This window comes from Ailuropoda melanoleuca, chromosome 8 (assembly GCF_002007445.2).
Source record: "Ailuropoda melanoleuca isolate Jingjing chromosome 8, ASM200744v2, whole genome shotgun sequence".
NCBI lineage: Eukaryota > Metazoa > Chordata > Mammalia > Carnivora > Ursidae > Ailuropoda > Ailuropoda melanoleuca.
In genome coordinates, this window is record NC_048225.1 from 18,738,402 (window position 1) to 18,755,388 (window position 16,987).

Here is a 16,987-nt window from a genome sequence, read left to right on the forward strand (position 1 = left end):
TCCCCATCTCCTGCTGGGAGAAATCCCATCCTCCTACCAGCCTGCCAGCGGGGTAGAGAAGGAATGTGAGTGGGTGACAACAACTCAGGGGCTCAAGCAGAGACTCCACCTCCGGCTTGCCCTGCTCGGTACTGCATCCTTTGCCTCCCTCTTAAATCCAGTCTTGAGATGCACTTGGAGGCCAGAATCCCTGAGTTCTCTTTTCAACATGTTACAGATGAATAACGTGAGGTCAGAGCACCTGTTTGCAGAGACCACACTCTGCTTTCCCTTCTAGGCGATGAATAAGTCATTGTACCGGAAGTTGATACTCTTAACTTGCTTGCAAAATTTTTGAGTTGGTTCCACCAATATATATATATATATTTCCACCAATATAAACAAACACATACATGTGTATCTACACATATATAAGTACATATATATACACACATATGTATACAGCTATATATGCACACGTGAATATATGTTATATACATGCACTGCTGTACTAAATATTTTGCTTATTATATAGTTAAGCAGAAATTTTTAAAAGGATGAGATAAAAAGAAATGTAAATATATATAAGTTCTAATACTTTCTTCCTGCATTGCTCCAGTGAGTGTTCATGCCCCTTGATCGTGAGCAGACTACTTGGGAGACCAGGGAGACCTTATGGGTTTCAGGATCGCATGCAGGGCTTATCCAGTGTGCAGATTCCTGGGCCCCTGACTCCAGTTCTGAGCCCCGTGGACCAGGGTGGGCCTAGGAACTTGCGTAGTTAACACACATCCCACGCGATTCTGACTCAGGTGGTCTCGAACCACGGTCTGAGAAACATGCCCTGTCGTCTGAAGCCTCCTGTTATCCCTGGTCTAGTGAGCATCAAGTACACAATTTAATAGTAAATAGTAATGGGAACAGGGAGAGCCCAGCATCCCATTCCTGGCCCGTGGCATCAGTTTTAGGGAGCTTCTGGCAGCCCTGGGGCACCTTTTTACGCCTCGCCCTCAGGGACAGTGTTATCAGTGCATTGCTTCTGTTCTCTCCCACCTGTTCGCTGCACGGCCCAAGAATCCCCATTCTGCAGCAGAGAGAAAGGTGGGCAGGGTGGGGATATGTAATTAAATTAATCATTTCATCTTATCTGTCACCAGCTTTCCAGGTTGCTCAATGCTTCTTTTCTTCTTATCCTCTGGCGGGTGAGCAAGAAGCAGCTCACTGCTGGGCTCCCTGCGTCTTGCCCATTCCCTAGTCTGAAGATTAAAGTCTCCCGTCCAGATGCAGAGAAATCCCTCGAAACCCCAGTCCAGACGGTCCCAGCATTGGAGGAAGGGCGGAGGGAGTGGACGGTGTCTGAGCACCTCCGCACCTGGCCCCCAGACACACAGGAGCTCCCTTGTGTCTTCTGTATGTGAGCTGGATGGGTGAGTCCGTTAAGGAAAACTCAAGGCTGGGCCTGAAACACTGAGTTTATTAATGTGGCACTAGGACAGACTTGTTTGGGGATCCACAGAGTGAACATTTGTCTCGGTTTAACTCCTTTCCCTCTAGAAGTGAAACACCCATGTTTCCTTTTCTTGGCATCTTAAACAATGAACGGGTGGACTTGCATCTGGCCAAGAGCGTATGTCAGTTTTCCTTAGTCCTTATAAATAAGGGGGTGGGACGTAGATCTGCAGAGGTGGCCCTGAAGAAGGGATTTAAGGAGGCTAATACTCTTCGCTCCTTCCTCATTTATGAATTTCTTCTTCAGTACTTACATCAAGTGGTTATCAATAACTTCCGCAGTGGGAAATCTGCTAAGGAAATTAATTGGGGTTTCTTTCAGTAAAGAAACGTAGAGTTATGGGAAACTACAGAAAATGTACGAACGTGATGAGCAAATTCAAGGGAACACAGAATGTCTATGGACTTAGTTTGTGGGCAAAATATAAGTTCTCAGGTATTATCTGTTATGACTAATAATCTGCTATTTTGAGAGTCTATTATGTGTTCAGCACTGTGCTTTACATGTCCTTTCTTACTTAAATCATAACAGGCCTGTGAGAACCTAGATTCTCCACCATCATTCCTTGTGACAGATCTGAGATTCAGTTTCAGAGCTCAGGTTTTTTTTTTTTTTAAAGATTTTATTTATTTATTGGACAGAGATAGAGATAGCCAGCAAGAGAGGGAACACAAGCAGGGGGAGTGGGAGAGGAAGAAGCAGGCTCCCAGCAGAGGAGCCTGGTGTGGGGCTCAATCCCAGAACGCCGGGATCACGCCGTGAGCCGAAGGCAGACGCTTAACGACTGAGCCGCCCAGGCGCCCCTAGAGCTCAGGTTTTTATTTGCAGCATTTTATGACTTCCCCTTGAGAAAGCATCCATGCGGCGGTTGGGACACTTGAGGGCCCAGTGCTGAACCTTCAGCTTTTCCTTACGTTGGATGGATCTTTCTTCAACAGGCTCCTGGACCTGAAGCTCCAGATAAGGAGTGGGTGAGTGAGTCTGTTAATGAAGATGATCTGTTGTAAAGCTTCAAGCCACACGGAACAGGAGACACATTGACAAGGAGAGAATAGACCCCATGATTCCGAATGATTCAGTTAAATATGCCTGAGAGCCAAATAGGTTTTTGGTTTGTTTTTTAAGTATGTTTCCTATGCCTTGTTGATTTTGAGAAGTGCCGTAGGCTTTTAGCTAACAGGTTACTTACAGGAAAGTTCCAGTACATTTCTGATGCTTTCTTTCTGTTCACTATTATGTCTAAACCACAGAACAGAGCTGTGGTCACTCTGACCTCTCTGCAGGTACCCGGTGAACGCCCTCTAGGTGTTGGCCTGAGCTGCAAAAGTTCTTTACCTTCCCCTTCTCTTTCTCTGCTGGGCTTGCCAGCGCCCCCTGCGGGCAGTGGCTTTGCTGGCGAGGAGAGAGTGGCCACCTGATCCCTCCTCCAGTAGTGGGGTGGGTGTGAGTCAGCAGGCAGGAGACAGGGGGAGTGGCCTGGACTCCACTCCCTACCGTGGAGGGCAGGACTATCTGCCTGGCCCAACAGCTCCCACCTCATAGGACCGGAACACTAGGAGGAGGGACCTGCCAATGAAAAGGCTGACTTGCTGGCCTGAGGAGCTCTGCAAATGGGTTTGTATGTTTGTCTTAGACCCTCTACTCAGATTCTTCTGGGGCCCGTGAGTTCTTCCTTGGACATTGTAGTCCCTCGGTCCTTCTTTTCTTCCCCACCCCACCCAGCTTCTGTAGCTTAATGATCTGTTTTTGTTTTCTGATGTGATTGAGACAGCCCTCCCTGGTAGAGCCTGTATCCCTAGCGGGGTGGGGAGGGGCCATACAGCAGTCTGGAGATGGTAGTAGTCTCTGGAAGCATTCCCCTCCACATTTCCCTTTGGGTGTGTTGGCTTTGCCTTTCTTCCCCAGCCCCTGGCCTGAGAATTGGCCGAGATCTGTAGCTGGTCTTTCCACCTCGGTCCCAGCTCCCTAGAAGAAACCTGAGAATGGGAGGAGAACACTTCTGACTTGGAGACTGTCCCTCGGTTGCCTGCGTACCTTTCCCATGGCCCATCCTGGCAGCTGCCCAGAGTGGGGGCTGCAGCCTCTCTCCCACGGGAGTCCCCGAGCCTGCTGCTGCTTGCTGCCCTGTCCAGGGGTCTGTGACCCTGGTCTGGCGTCCTGCCTGCTTTCTCCCTCAGCTTGAGCTGTAGTCCCTAGAGGGCCTCTCCAGTGGCCTGCATCCAGTGATGCCGCCGTGGCATTCGGGCAGCCCTCACACCTTCCATCCTAACACTTCCACCATTATCTGCGTCTGCAGCACCCAGGACAGTGTGTGTTCGCACCATGGAAATGTGTGCAGCGCCCCTTTACATGTGCCCCCAAAAGGTCAAGCAGTATCCTTGCTCTTCGCCCCCTCTCCCCTCCCTCTGGACCCCCTGCTCAGTTAATCTTGTGGCTTCTTACACATTCTCACCCCGAATGGCTGTATGAAAGGGTCTGAAATGCTTTCTAGCCTGGCTGTAGGTCTAGGTATTGGTGTAGGTGAGGAGGAAACCCCTAAAGCAGGGGTGAGGGGTGGGGTGGGAATGAATGTGAGCATGATCTGCCTTATGCATTGGTGACCCTTTTCATTTTCAAAGTGCTTGCACAAATCTGTCATCTGAAAGTACAGTTCGGGGACCAGCTGCTGGCTGGAGGCGGTGTCATTAGGCCTGGAGACGGTAGGGAAGGGCTTGTATAACCAGAGCAGCCCTGGCCTCACATGAGCACCAAGTGCAGATGGAGAGAGATTAGGGGAACTCATGGAGTTCCTGTTGTTCCCAACTCCTGACTGCCCTGAAGATAGTAATTAGGAAGACAGCATTGTTTTAGTTAACATTTAGTGACTGTTCCAGGTATGTGTCAGGCACTGGGCTCTCATTTAAATGTCAGCATTTTGCTATGAAAGAGTATTACTGTTATCTCCATTTTATAGATTAAAAAACTGAGGCTTCGAGGGAGGTGTTGTAACTTGCATAAGAGCACACAGCTCTAACGCTGGAGCCTGAATCCAGGCGCCTTGGGTCTAGATCTTAACTGCTATGCAGCACTGCCCTGTCTAGTTCTAGAGGCTGATATTGAGGGGATGTCATTGATGCTCCGTTGCTTGTGAGGTCTCAGGAATTGCTAGTGGCTAAGGGGGGCAGGCCTCCCCTTTGCCTGTCTTGTTGTTTTACCCTGAGGAACTTAGATGCCAAAGGGTCTGGTACCAGCAAAGACCCTCAAGAATGTTGCATGAGATACGAGCTTCCTTAAGCAAGGCTGAGGGGCTGGCACTGTCCCTTTGTCTACCCAGGGCTACTTGCGCTCGAAGAGGCCTGCCTCTCTCCTCTTGACTTCAGAGCTGAGGGTGCTGTCTTGTGGGTGACTCGTCCCGAAGGCTACTTCCTTTCCTCCTTGAACCTGAACCTTACTCCTCACCACCCACCTCACTCCCTCCTGTCCTGACTGCTTGATAAACCCCTCCAGCCCAGCCCCACTGCAGCACCCAGGATCTCCAGGGCTCAGGCCCGCTTCCCAAGGTGGTTCCAGACTTGAACTTTGCGGTGTTAGCTGCCATCTCTCTAGTTTTCCTCATGCTGGGCAGTTTCTGTCCATCCAGAGCTCCTCCCAGAGCTCCTCCCAGATGCTTTAGTCACATCCTCTTGTGGAACTTTCCACTTTGAGTTTTCAGTTGCTCAGTCTCCTTGCTCCTACCTTCAGCCCGATAAACATCCCTGATTCTCTTTGTGAATCTTTCCTCCCCTTCTTTACTTTTGTTTGGACTCTTTTATTGTTCTTTGATGGCTTTTTACTCCACAAACTCCCCTATATGTCCCCCTTAATGTCCACTTATATTTCTAGTCTTTGTTCCTTTTCTGCCCTTTTTCTTATTCTAATGACCATCTTGGTCCCCTCCCCCGCTTCATGTCTTTATTCATCTAAAAAAAGCAGGTGAGTTTGTTTTCCGTCCATTCTACCTTTGCCATCTTCAGCTCTGCAGGGGACTTAAAATTTCGTGCTCTGGGGGGAGGCGTCACCTGGATTAGGGGAAGACAAGTGGCAAGCCACTGAATAATAAGAAAAAAATACCTAACACTTAAGACACAGTTTTAAGCCCTTTATGTATGCTGCCTTCATACAGCCTATGAGTTGAGTAACAGCCCTGTTTTACAGTTGAGGAATGGGGGCACAGAGAGGCTAAGTAACTTGCCCGAGGTCACACAGATGGTGGGCAGTTGAGTCAGAATTCAGACCTGAGCAGAATGGCTGGAGAGGCGTGCTCGCAGCACACTCAGCTGCTTCTCTCAGTGTTGGTTAACGAGCGAAAGAGATGAGAAGTCACCTTCCAGTCCTTGAATTAGACATGCACGGTCGTGAGGACACACGCACACACACACACACACACACTGCCCTTTTCCCCTTCGTCTGCCTCTCTTTCTCCCTTCCTCTTTCTTTTTCTGTCTCTCCTTTTGAGAGAAGCTGTCACCTTCTGTACACACAGCAAAGACGTCAAGTGACCTCTCAAGGTCTTCGTATTTCTGGGCTCCTGTAGTTCGTGAACCTCTCCCTATTTCTTCACCATCTCTTCTGTTTAAAGTCAGACTCCGGAGAGAAGGAATGGTACCTTTCTGGCAAAGGTGCCTGATCCGTGTTGGTGGTCTCGGGACAGGCAGAGCCATCAGGCTGCACTTGATAAGCAATGCAGATATGGCCGCACCCCTGCCCTTTGCACAGAGGACTACATATCCCATGGTGCAGCCGGGGGACGCGATCTGGCCAGGCTGGAAACAGTCTCGCTTGGCTTCCTTGCAGCCCCTCCCACCAGTAGGCAGCTGCTTTGGTGGAGGCTTTTCCTAAAAGAAGCAGGTGCAGTGTCCAACCTCTGAGCTGTCTTGAGGGAACTGGGTGCTGTACTTCCCCTCACACCCTTACCCATCCTCTGCCAGGACTCACCCTAGCCTCTCTTCAGGTATCTGGGTTTTAAAACTGTTACATAAGTACAGTGATTAAGGAGTTAGAGTATAATACCTAGGGTAAAGTAATTAGTACGAATAATTCCCCTGGAGAGAAAATGATGTAATGATAAATGATATTGTAAAGAGCTCCCTGTCCCATCCATTTCTCTCTGTCTTTCTCTTTTCACCTAAATATTAGGCAAAGTGGAATGAGACGAAGTTGCAGAAGAAGCTTCTGGTCTCTAGTTCAAAGACCAAATGAGTAGACTAGAGGAGTTATTTATTCTATGAGGAATTATTTAGAATCCTTTCTGGTTAGCAGAGGTGTGGGTACAGTGGCTTCTTAATGAGATCCTCCACGTCAGGTTTTCTTTCCTTTTTCCCTTTCAGTGTCGTCCTCTTTTCTGTCTTTCTTCCTGGAATTATCTTTGGACCCTGGAACATTCTCTTTCCTTCCTTTCTCATTGAAACCAAGCATTATCCCCTACCGCCTGCCCTGCCCCATCTTCTGCGTTGTCTGTTCTGTAGCTAACAGCTCTCTCCCTGCTGCTTGGAGTTCAGGACACATAAATTGCTTTATTAAAATACACATGGCTGCTTCTGGCTGGGCAGCCCTCCTAAACATTGTGCTGTGTTCACCGTCCAGGGTTCTGTGACGGTTGGATGCCATTGAAGACTGAGGTATTTGGTCATTTGGAAGATTGGGTGGAGTCCTATGAACATGGGTCCGATTTCTGCATGATTTTGGTGGAACAGAGCAGCCTCCTTCATGGGTACTCGCCTTCTGCTCTCCATCTGTTTGTGCATTTGACTGTCAGCCCAGGAACAGAGAGGACCGCAGGCCAGAGTGATAGCCAGAAGGAATGTTACAGGCCTCTGAGCAGAGATGACATGTGTGGAACTGCAGAGCCCACACACTTTTGGCTTTTCTGTGTGGGGTACGATAGAATACGTCTAGCGCCATTCTAGCGATGCCCCATACCCTTTTCAGGTTCACTGTATCTATGGCCTTGGGGCAGCGAGTTGAAGAAAACCAATCCATCGGCCTAAATGGTATATTCCACTACTTTTACTCTGATCCTTTTCCATTTGGTTTTATGGAACTTTTGTGCCCCTTTGCTAATAGAGTAAGATGCGATAGGTAAGGCAGACATGACATACTCCATGCTTACGGAGGCTAGAAGCAGGAACGCATCTTTTTCCCCCTTCATTTTAATCTTCAGAGTTGACTGATTTGGTCAGATATCTTGGTCTACTGTGCTGCCTAAATAAAGTGAACGTGAGTGAATCTTTGATTCTTTTTTTTTTTTTTTTAAGATTTATTTATTAGAGAGAGAGAGCATGAGTGGGAGGGGCAGGAGGAGAGGGAGAGAGAACCTCAGGCAGACTCCACACTGAGCGCAGAGCCTGATGCAGGGCTCCATCCCAGGACCCTGAGAACACGACCGGAGCTGAAACCAAGAATCAGAGGCTTAACTGACTGTGCCACCCAGGAGTCCCTGATGATTCTTTTTATTTTTTTAATATTATTTATTTATTTATTTTTAAAAAGATTTTATTTATTCATGTGACAGAGAGACAGCGAGCGAGAGAGAGAACACAGCAGGGGAGTGGGAGAGGAAGAAGCAGGCTCCCAGCGGAGGAGCCTGATGTGGGACTTGATCCTGGAACGCCAGGATCATGCCCTGAGCCGAAGGCAGACGCCCAACGACTGTGCCACCCAGGAGTCCCTGACGATTCTTTTTAAAAGCAGTTTCCACTGGACACAGGAGATTTGCTGAACATATACACTAACCTCTGGATATGCCCAGGATTTTTTTCCCCTATGTCTGATAATGCATTTTCTTATAATTTGCCATCTTCAAAAAAAGAGGGGTGGGCCCCTGAGGGAAATATTAAATTAATTGAGGTTTTATATTCTCTGAGTCTGTGATAATGGGAGCAGGAGCTGGGGGCAGATTGAAGGGGAAACAGTGAAGTGGTGGGAGATGTGGCAAGGGATTTGGTGTCAGTGAACCCAGGCTTGAATCCCAGCTCTGCTGTGCTGACTGTGTGACCTTGGATGAGTCACTGCAAGTCTCTGAATCTCAGTTTAATTATCTTTGAAAGGGAGAACAGCTCACCTTGCAGGGTTCCTGCCTACCAGTATCAAATGAGGCAGCAGATTTGAAAATGCCCTGGAGCCCCAGGCAAATGGAAGTTGTAACTCTCACTGTTTTGTCATTAAACCAGACGCACAAAGGCTGTAGAAACTCGTAGACTCGGTGGTGGTGTCATTCTTTTGGGAAACTGTTTCCTGCTCTGTGTTGTTGGTCTACCTGAATGCGCAGTTGTGAAGTCAGGCTTGAACAGAAGCGGGGTCAGAGAGAAGAAGGAGGGAAGAGGGAGGCGGGAATGGATGAGTGATCACAGGTTCATTGCCTTCCTTTTAAAATTCTCTTACATTTTAATCTCTCTGCTTAACCCTTGCTGTGCTGAATTTTCCTGTACTCTGGAAGCTGGATTGGGGGGCGGGGGTATAAACGAAGGATGTTCTTTCTCTCAGGGTCTCCTCTTTTCTGAGGGATAAGTCCATCAGTAATTGGGAAAGGAGTGTTGGCAGGCCTTTCTTTGACCCTTTCACTCTTTTTTTTTTTTTTTGAAGATTTTATTTATTTATTTGAAAGAGAGAGTACAAGGAGGGGGAGTGGCAGGCAGAGGGAGAAGCAGACTCCCCGCTGAGCGGGCTTGATCCCAGGACCCTGGGATCATGACCTGAGCCAAAGGCAGACGCTTAACTCATTGAGCTACCCAGGCGCCCCGAACCTTTCACTCTTTTCTGGGTCTTCGTTTTCTCATCTGTAAAATGGAGCCAAAGCTTTAAGGTCCCTTCCACCTTAACATTTGACGGGTCTGAAACCAGTAAGCGTCAAGGAATCCAGCAATCTTAACAGCAAGACCAGGGTAGCACATTGGAACAGCTGGTGGAGGTGGAGCTGGAGCTGGAGCTGGGGGAGGGGGGAGCGGGGGAGCGTGATGATACTAATCTGCTTTTCCATTGGTTATTCTGATTGTGAGACTGTCTCTCAGGATTAGGCAGGAGGATCAGAGGTTCAGGAGAGCACACAAGCTCCTCTCTTGCTGGTGTAGAGGAATGTTGCCCTTACTGTGTTCCTGCTGGCGGCAGCACCAGCCAGTGCGCGCAGTGAATATGCACGCCGTGTTTTGTTTAAGTAGAGGCTTTGCATTCTCGAAACGTGAGCAGCCCCTTCCCCTGTGCGTCCTAGGGCCTTGGGTGCTCTGATCCCTTTCCCCTGGTGGCCTCTGGCTGACACAGCCTATCCCAGGTTGCCAGAGTAAAATGGGCCAGAGAGGAAGCTATAGTCAAGGCAAGCAGAGCGGCCTGTCCCTGCTGGGCAGGAAACCTACAGTGATGAATGGGGCCGGATGAAGTCATCCTGCTCCTCCAATCAGGCTGCTCCGAGAGAGCCAGGGGCCTCTGCAGATCCAGCCGGGCTGCCGGCTGCTCTCATGTACCTTTAGACAGAGGCTGTGAGTCTCTGGGAGTGGAGTGGGGGGGTGTGAACCGCCCGCTCCTGGCTCCTGTGTAGGCCTCAGTCAGTCTGAATGTTATTGCAAGGTGAGTGGCTTCACCCGGCAAATTCCTCTCCCTCTGCATTCTTGACCTCGCTGTGCAGGCTCTGGCTCCATGGCTCCGGCGCCTCCTTGCACAGCACCTCCTGCTTCCATCTGAGGGCCTGCACCCCCTTCTTGAGGTTCTCACACCTGCCCGCACCGGCCCCCAGCCTCCTCCCTACCTGCTACCCCAGCACTTGCTCAGCACCCACCAGCTGGCCTCTGCCCACATGCTCCCCTCTTCCTGACCTGTGGGTACCAGTTGGCCGGGTGATGGGAGGGCAGGGCCTCCATCTCTGTGCGCTCTCCCCCAGCAGGGGGAGCCCTGGGAGACCCACCTTTGCCTCCTGGGAAGAAGTACCAGGCGAGGGGGAGCCGCCCCCTGACTCAGCCTGATGTGAGCATCTGTGGGAACCCAGGCAGCCCCCTGAGTTGCCGGGGACCCCAAGCCTCTTTCCTGTCCTGTCCCCTCCCCCAGTAGAGGACATCCTAAGGGGCCAGGGAATAGAAATCGGTGTCTCATTTTCCCTGACCTTCCAGAGGGGTGGTTTGTTCTCTCTGGGTGGACTTTTGTGACTCTGCCTTTTCTTTCTGGATGGTGCCGCTGCTCCTTAGGCCAAGCAGAGATCATGGAGCCGGCTGATATGGCGACAGCAAAGGTAGGATGGAAATGCTGCCGGCCGCACTGTGCGTAAGTGGCTTCGCTTGGCAAGTTCTGCCTTTGGTTCACTTTTCTCTCCCCTCCTGTCCCTCGGCCCACCACTCCTGAACGTCCAGGGGCTGTGTCAGAGTGGAGAGAACCGACCCGAGCATGAGGACCTCAGGAGAGGGGAGGAAGGGCTGGGTCCTCCTCACCTTCACGCGCCCTGGAGTCTGAGTGGGTGGGTGGGGGGCGGTCTCTAGCTCTGTCTGGGCTGACTTCTGTGTCTGTCTTGTTAGCTCTGCTTCGTTTCTCATTTATCCGTATCCTGTCTCTCTTCACCGTTAGTGCCATCCCTATCCTTCCTTCCCACCTTCTATTTGCTTCTCTCTCCCCTCCGCCTGTTGTATAAGGAATGGGTGGGGTCGGTGTGGGCTGGACGATCTTGAGAGCAGAGACTGCCTCTCATCCTGCAGCAGGCGGTGGCTTTGGGATTGGCGAGGAGTTGGTTTCTGAGTGGCAGATGCTGCTGCTGTCCCCTCCCACCACTCATCTGATGCCCCAGTGGAAGTGTGGGTCTGGGCCCCTCTAGGGAATGGTGCCTGGTGCTTCGTGGCCAGGACCCTGCTGGCTCACTAGAGGGCGTTCCTGAGATAGGTTTCTAATCCCTCCCGAATTCTGCTTGCAATTTGGAATTTGTTTTTCTGTGCGTTTTCCCCAGCAAGGAACTTGAGCCCTTGGGAGTGGATGGGGGAAATCCAAGGAGGGGTCCTAGCCCCAACCCCGGCCCCTGTGTGCAGGGAGAGACCTATAGTCCTAGAATTTCTCAGCCCTTCGTCTGAGGGGCTTTCCTTTTTGGTCAGATGGCAGGGTCTCCTTTGTCTCAGAGATGCAAGACTGGACAAGGCTCAGACTTCTGGAGCAGCTTGGGTACCCCATGCGTATTTGGAAGAGAGGATGAGGTTGGAGGCCCAGGCAGCAAGGGTGCTGAGGGCAGTAATATGTTCTAGTGCTTAAGACATGTCTGTGAATCGCCAATCTGGGGTCCCGGCCCCATTCTCCTAACTCCCACGTGCGGTGTGATGTGACCCAAGTTACTTAGCCTCTCTGGGTTACATCTTCTAGTCTGCACAGTGGTGAAAATTACACACAGCTGTTGTTTTAACCAGCTTAGATTCATCAAATACTTTGTTTTCTTTGAAGACAGGAGCTAGGGAGAGCACAACTAGCTAACAGGCCTCCCCAGACTCCCTCCCTCCTCTGCCCCCCTTCCCCTCCCTTTTCCCTCCTTGCACAAACATTCGAGAACCCACTTTGAGCATGGATGCTGCAACATGCTGTACCCCCTAGGTGGTGTGCAGCAGCAAGCCATGGGAGCAGGCACCCGCAACTGTGTTTGGACCCAACACAGTTTGCTCCAAGCAGTTTGCTGTGCAGAGTAGCGCTACTGTCTGTGATGTCGAGTGTCGTCTCTCACCAGGCTTCCCTCTTACGAACCTGCTAGTCAACTGGCTCTTGAACTTGTGAGTGGTTTGGTATCAACCAGTTGGCTCCCAAGGGTTGGTGGTGGTGAGTGCTGTGGGAACGGTGTGGTTTGGAGGGACAGGGGGGGTACTCTGCAGTTAGTTAGGGGGTGTGTTTATGTTTGCATCCGCGTACAGCAGTAGAAACAGAGACGGCTCCATTCGCTTAGGCCCTTACCATCTGCTAGTCCTGATTGCAGATTATTTACTCAGGTGGACAAGCCGGCCTTGGAGCTGGACCATTCCTGAGGCTAGCTTGCTTTCAGGACCTTGAAGAGTGAATCTGATCGGTCATAGGACACAGATACCATTTAACCCCAGAAGAGTGATTCTTTTTCTTTAACCTTCTCTACCCCAAACCCTTTGGAGGGAGTTGAGTTTAGGTGCCTTCAGTCTGGGCCCATGAACCATTATTAAGGTCCTTAGGAGAGGGTCTGTAAGACTCTATCATTTATAGGTGGAATTTTCAGTCTCTCTGCATTTTTCTGGGAAGAGTACCCATGGCTTTCATCAGATCTCTAGAAGGTTTATAACTCAAATGTTTAAGAAACTTTACTTGATCAAGATACTCCCATAAAGAACCTGTTTGCTTTTTGCAGGCCAGGTACAAAGAGAACTTACATATTATGGCTGAGGTACCAAATCTCCAATAATGTATCAATGCAGTGGAACTGTTGACTAAAAATTCATGTTGTGACTCATTTGTACGTCATTTACATATAGCTTGGATGCCATTTCTTTAATACAGCATTTTACATGGATGTATTTCTAAATACATGTAAATGTATCCCTCTTACTTTATCCTTTCCCCTTTTAGTTCTGAGGTACTATTCCCAGGCTTTCCCTTAGCCCCACATATAGCCCCTTAAACTGAATGCAACATATGTTGCATTCAGTTACCCCAGAATGAAATAGCTTTCGGTTTGGAAGTGTGGTCTCTCTTGATGACAACATGACCCATTTAGACTGTGTTCGGCTCCTGGAGGAGGGCTGTTGGGGGCATGACTTCATCTCCTGGAGTCTGGATTTTGAGGCTCTGTTACTGCATTGCCACGGTACTACCTTCTTCCCCCCTCCCCCCTTTTAAGGTTGCCGTTTCAGAGTTGGGCTGTCTGATGTCCTGACACGACTGGGTTAAGATATGCGGATGGTGAATTGTGCCCCGTGAGTTTGTTTCAACCTTGGGAAAAAAGGTGGTGGGCATGTGTCCATCCAGGCGCTCGACGAATGTTTATGAAATGCCAGTTATATGCCGGCAGAAGGTTCACTGGGGAGGATTCAGTTGGATGGTGCACTCGGTCACTGTGAGCAGTCGTTCACGGGTTGTTGGGGGAGACAGATGAGTAAACAAACTATGATGGTACAAGGTAATCGGGGTTGTAACAGAAGTTCAAGTCAGCAGGGAAGCGCAGAAGAACTCTTTGATATTGCCTGGGCAGGCAGGAGGGCTTTCTAAAGGAAGCCACATTTGATGTGAGACCCGAGGCTTCAGTGGGAGGTTCTCAAGTGGGCAAGAGAAAAGCGGTGATGTTATGAACCGGAGTCAGACGGATGTGCGTTCCAATGCTGGCACCGCCACCTTCTGCCTCTGTGAACTTGAGCAGATTCTCTTGGCCTCTCATCTCTGTGTCAGTGTTTGTAAATGAGGGCGGTGGCATAGACCCTGCAGGATTGTAGTGAGGATTAAATGAGATCATGCCTGGCACACCATGGCTGTTCCCTGAACAGTAGCGGGGCAAGGAAGGAGACAGCATGAACATGGCAAAGCCCAGGTCACTGCAAGCCCTTTGGCACGATCAGGCCTTAGGAGCAGATGATAAAACTAGACACAGGAATTGACGTCCCATGACAGCCTTACACACTCCTGAGATTATGTCAATATTGGGAACAATCAAAAGATTTTAGGATATCATTAGATTTGCTTTTGAAAACGTACTCTTTTGGCTACAAGGTAGACTGATAATTGATCGGTTCCTTACTTGGTGCCATCTCTGAGACTTTGTTGTTTGTTGTTGTTGTTGTTGTTGTTGTTGCTTTTTGGGTTTTGTTTTTTGTTGTTTTTTTTTTAACATATATCTGTGTTCCCCAACTAGACTATAAGCTTTTTAAGGGCAGGGTGCTAGTGTTTCTGCTTTTTAAGCCACAACCACCCCCATCCCCCAGCATCTAGTATATTACTTGGTATATAATAGATGCTCAATAAATATTTGGTGAATGAACACACAAATTGGAGAGGAGGGTAGGTACCCCTGCAAACCAAACAATGAGAATTGAGAAGCAGGTATAAAAGTGAAAGCGATACACGAACTCGAGTCACTTGAGGAGCTAGAATGGACGTGCCTTTGTACCTGGTTCAGTGGGAGGTGGAAGAGGGGCATGGGGCGAATGCCGGCTGTCTGACCGGGTGACCTGGTAGATGGTGGTGCCCTTTATTGCAGAAGGCGCCAGGACGTCCGCATCAGGAGGTGCAGAGGGGCAGTGAGAAGCTTCATTTATTTAGGCTGGCTTTGAGGCGCCCGTGGGACATCCAGGCAAAGGTGTTCGGGAACAACTGGGAACTTGTGTCTGAGGTTAGGGGAGTAGCAGTAGCTGTCCATGTAGATTTGGGAGCTCAGCTGTATCTCCAAGGCATTGTCCAAGCATTCAAGAGATTTGGTCATCCTAAGGAAAAAAGATATATAACTATGTGTGGGGATAGATGTTAACTTGGCCTTTTGCAATCTCGCAACGGATACAAATAACACATCATTATGTTCCACACCTGAAACTAATATAATGTTATATGACAATTATACGTCAATATAAACCCCCAGATTAGGAACCTCTGTGACCCGGATGACCGCCTAAAGACAAGGGAGTTGACTGGGGGAGGTTTTCAGATACCTCTTCCCATCATTCAAGAGGCAGCAGAATGTAGTTACTCACAGCGGACTGTGAACTCGTAGAAGCCAGAAGCCCTTCCTCTTGGGGGAGTCAGATTCTGGGATGTGGTAGAGAACTTGAAAGAAGCTGGTGGACTGACACAGAATTGCCACACGGTTTTACTTAAAGAAGAGAACAAAACTACCATATAAAATGCCCACCACATTTAAAGAACATCTTTTTTTTTTAATGATTTTTTATTATATTATGTTCATTTAAAGAACATCTTAACACAGATTTAAAGGGACATCTTATCAGAAACTAAACACTCAATATATTTATGGAGGACACAGGTGCACTTACTGGGTGGCTCTGGTCATAAGGCACGTGGAACGTGAGCTCATGATGATGCCATTCTCACGTCGGTTGTGATGTTTAGAGAAATGAGTAGGTATGGGGGCCTGAAATATCTTTGAACATTTTTTCCCCCCAGCCTTAAGGCTCTGATGAGAAAATGTCCTAATGGTAGGAAATGAAGCCTCAAATTCCAGCCCATTAGACGCAGTTTGCTCTGTACAAATAAACCAGTGTTTATTGGCGGTCAGAATAGCAGTATGTTCCGAAGGCATTATTTCTGGACACCTGTCATGCAGATAGGAAGTTCTTGTTTCCGTAAAGGATGGTGACAAATGTTGGATCCTTTTTTTGGCTAACTCTTTTTGTGTTAAGACCAGAGTAATCAGGAAATAATTGTCACAGGCAGACTCTGCATAGGTTAGTTGAGAATATTCACCATGACTTGTTAATTGATTGAAAAATTGGCACAATGATGACAAACCTATGTTCATTTTGGTAAACAGAAGGGCTGCATCCTGATTGTCTCTGCTTCTCTTACATCACTTATTACTTTAAACTTTATGTTAAAATTACTTAATATAACTACTTAATGTCCATGTCTTATCTTCCTTATTATATGATAAGCTTCTGGAGATCAAGGAGGATCTTAGATTTATTGTTGAGATATCATCCCGATTTGCCTGAGTCCTGAACATAGTAGGCAGTCAGTAGTAAGTACAGTAGTTGTTGAGTAAATAAATGGCTGACAGGGGTGCCTGGGTGGCTCAGTCGTTAAGTGTCTTCCTTCGGCTCAGGTCATGATCCCGGCGTTCTGGGATCGAGCCCCACGTCGGGCTCCCTGCTCAGTGGGAAGCCTGCTTCTCCCTCTCCCACTCCCCCTGCTTGTGTTCCCTCTCTCGCTGCCTCCTCTCTGTCAAATAAATAAATAAAATCTTTAAAATAAATAAATAAATGGCTGACAGATGTTGCAGAAATACCACAAAATAGAAATATGAAAGTTTCCCCCACAGAATAGGGAAAAATCAGAAACTTTCATGTAGGTAAAGAAGAGGGAAAATAGATCAGGCATAGATGGGAGTCTGGTTCTTGCAGTGGGTAGTGATAGTCTGTGGACACCAGTTGGGGAATCATCCTATCATGGTTAAAATGTACTGGGCACTTGATAGTATGTCATGGCTTAGGTCACTGACAACATAGCCACCATATGGCTTGTTGTCATCACCTTTGTGTAGATGGAGCTGAGGCGTAGAGAAATGAAGTTGACTTGCTCAGGGTCACACAGCTGTTAAGCATGGATTTGAACTCACGTCTAATTTCAGAATCCCTGTGCAAAAACCACAGCACTCACGAGTCCGGGGCTGGTGTCAGGCCTGAGTCCGTTACGAATGTGATTGTTCTAGGCTTGTCCTGTCACCCAGCCGTCTCTCGCCAACAGTAGATTCTTGTGTCCTTGGCCAGGAGTCCTTCACTGTTAAGATGAGTGAACGCTCAGTTCATCAGTTTGTTAACAGGTCCTCCTCATGTGTGACTTAGATGAGGAGGGAGA

General features: G+C 48.7%; 1 protein-coding gene across 5 annotated transcripts in view; it reads left to right on the forward strand.

The window, feature by feature from the left end:
• Positions 1 to 16,987, forward strand: part of GRAMD1B (GRAM domain containing 1B) — a 227,666-nt gene that overhangs the window by 116,473 nt on the left and 94,206 nt on the right. Inside the window, exon 1 of one of the 5 annotated variants that reach the window (XM_034666005.1) lies at positions 10,698 to 10,718. The exons of the other annotated variants lie outside the window; for them this stretch is intronic. The gene's annotated coding sequence lies outside the window, so the exon portion shown is untranslated. Of the gene's footprint in view, positions 1 to 10,697; positions 10,719 to 16,987 lie in introns of those variants that run through there. 5 annotated transcript variants of the gene reach the window in all.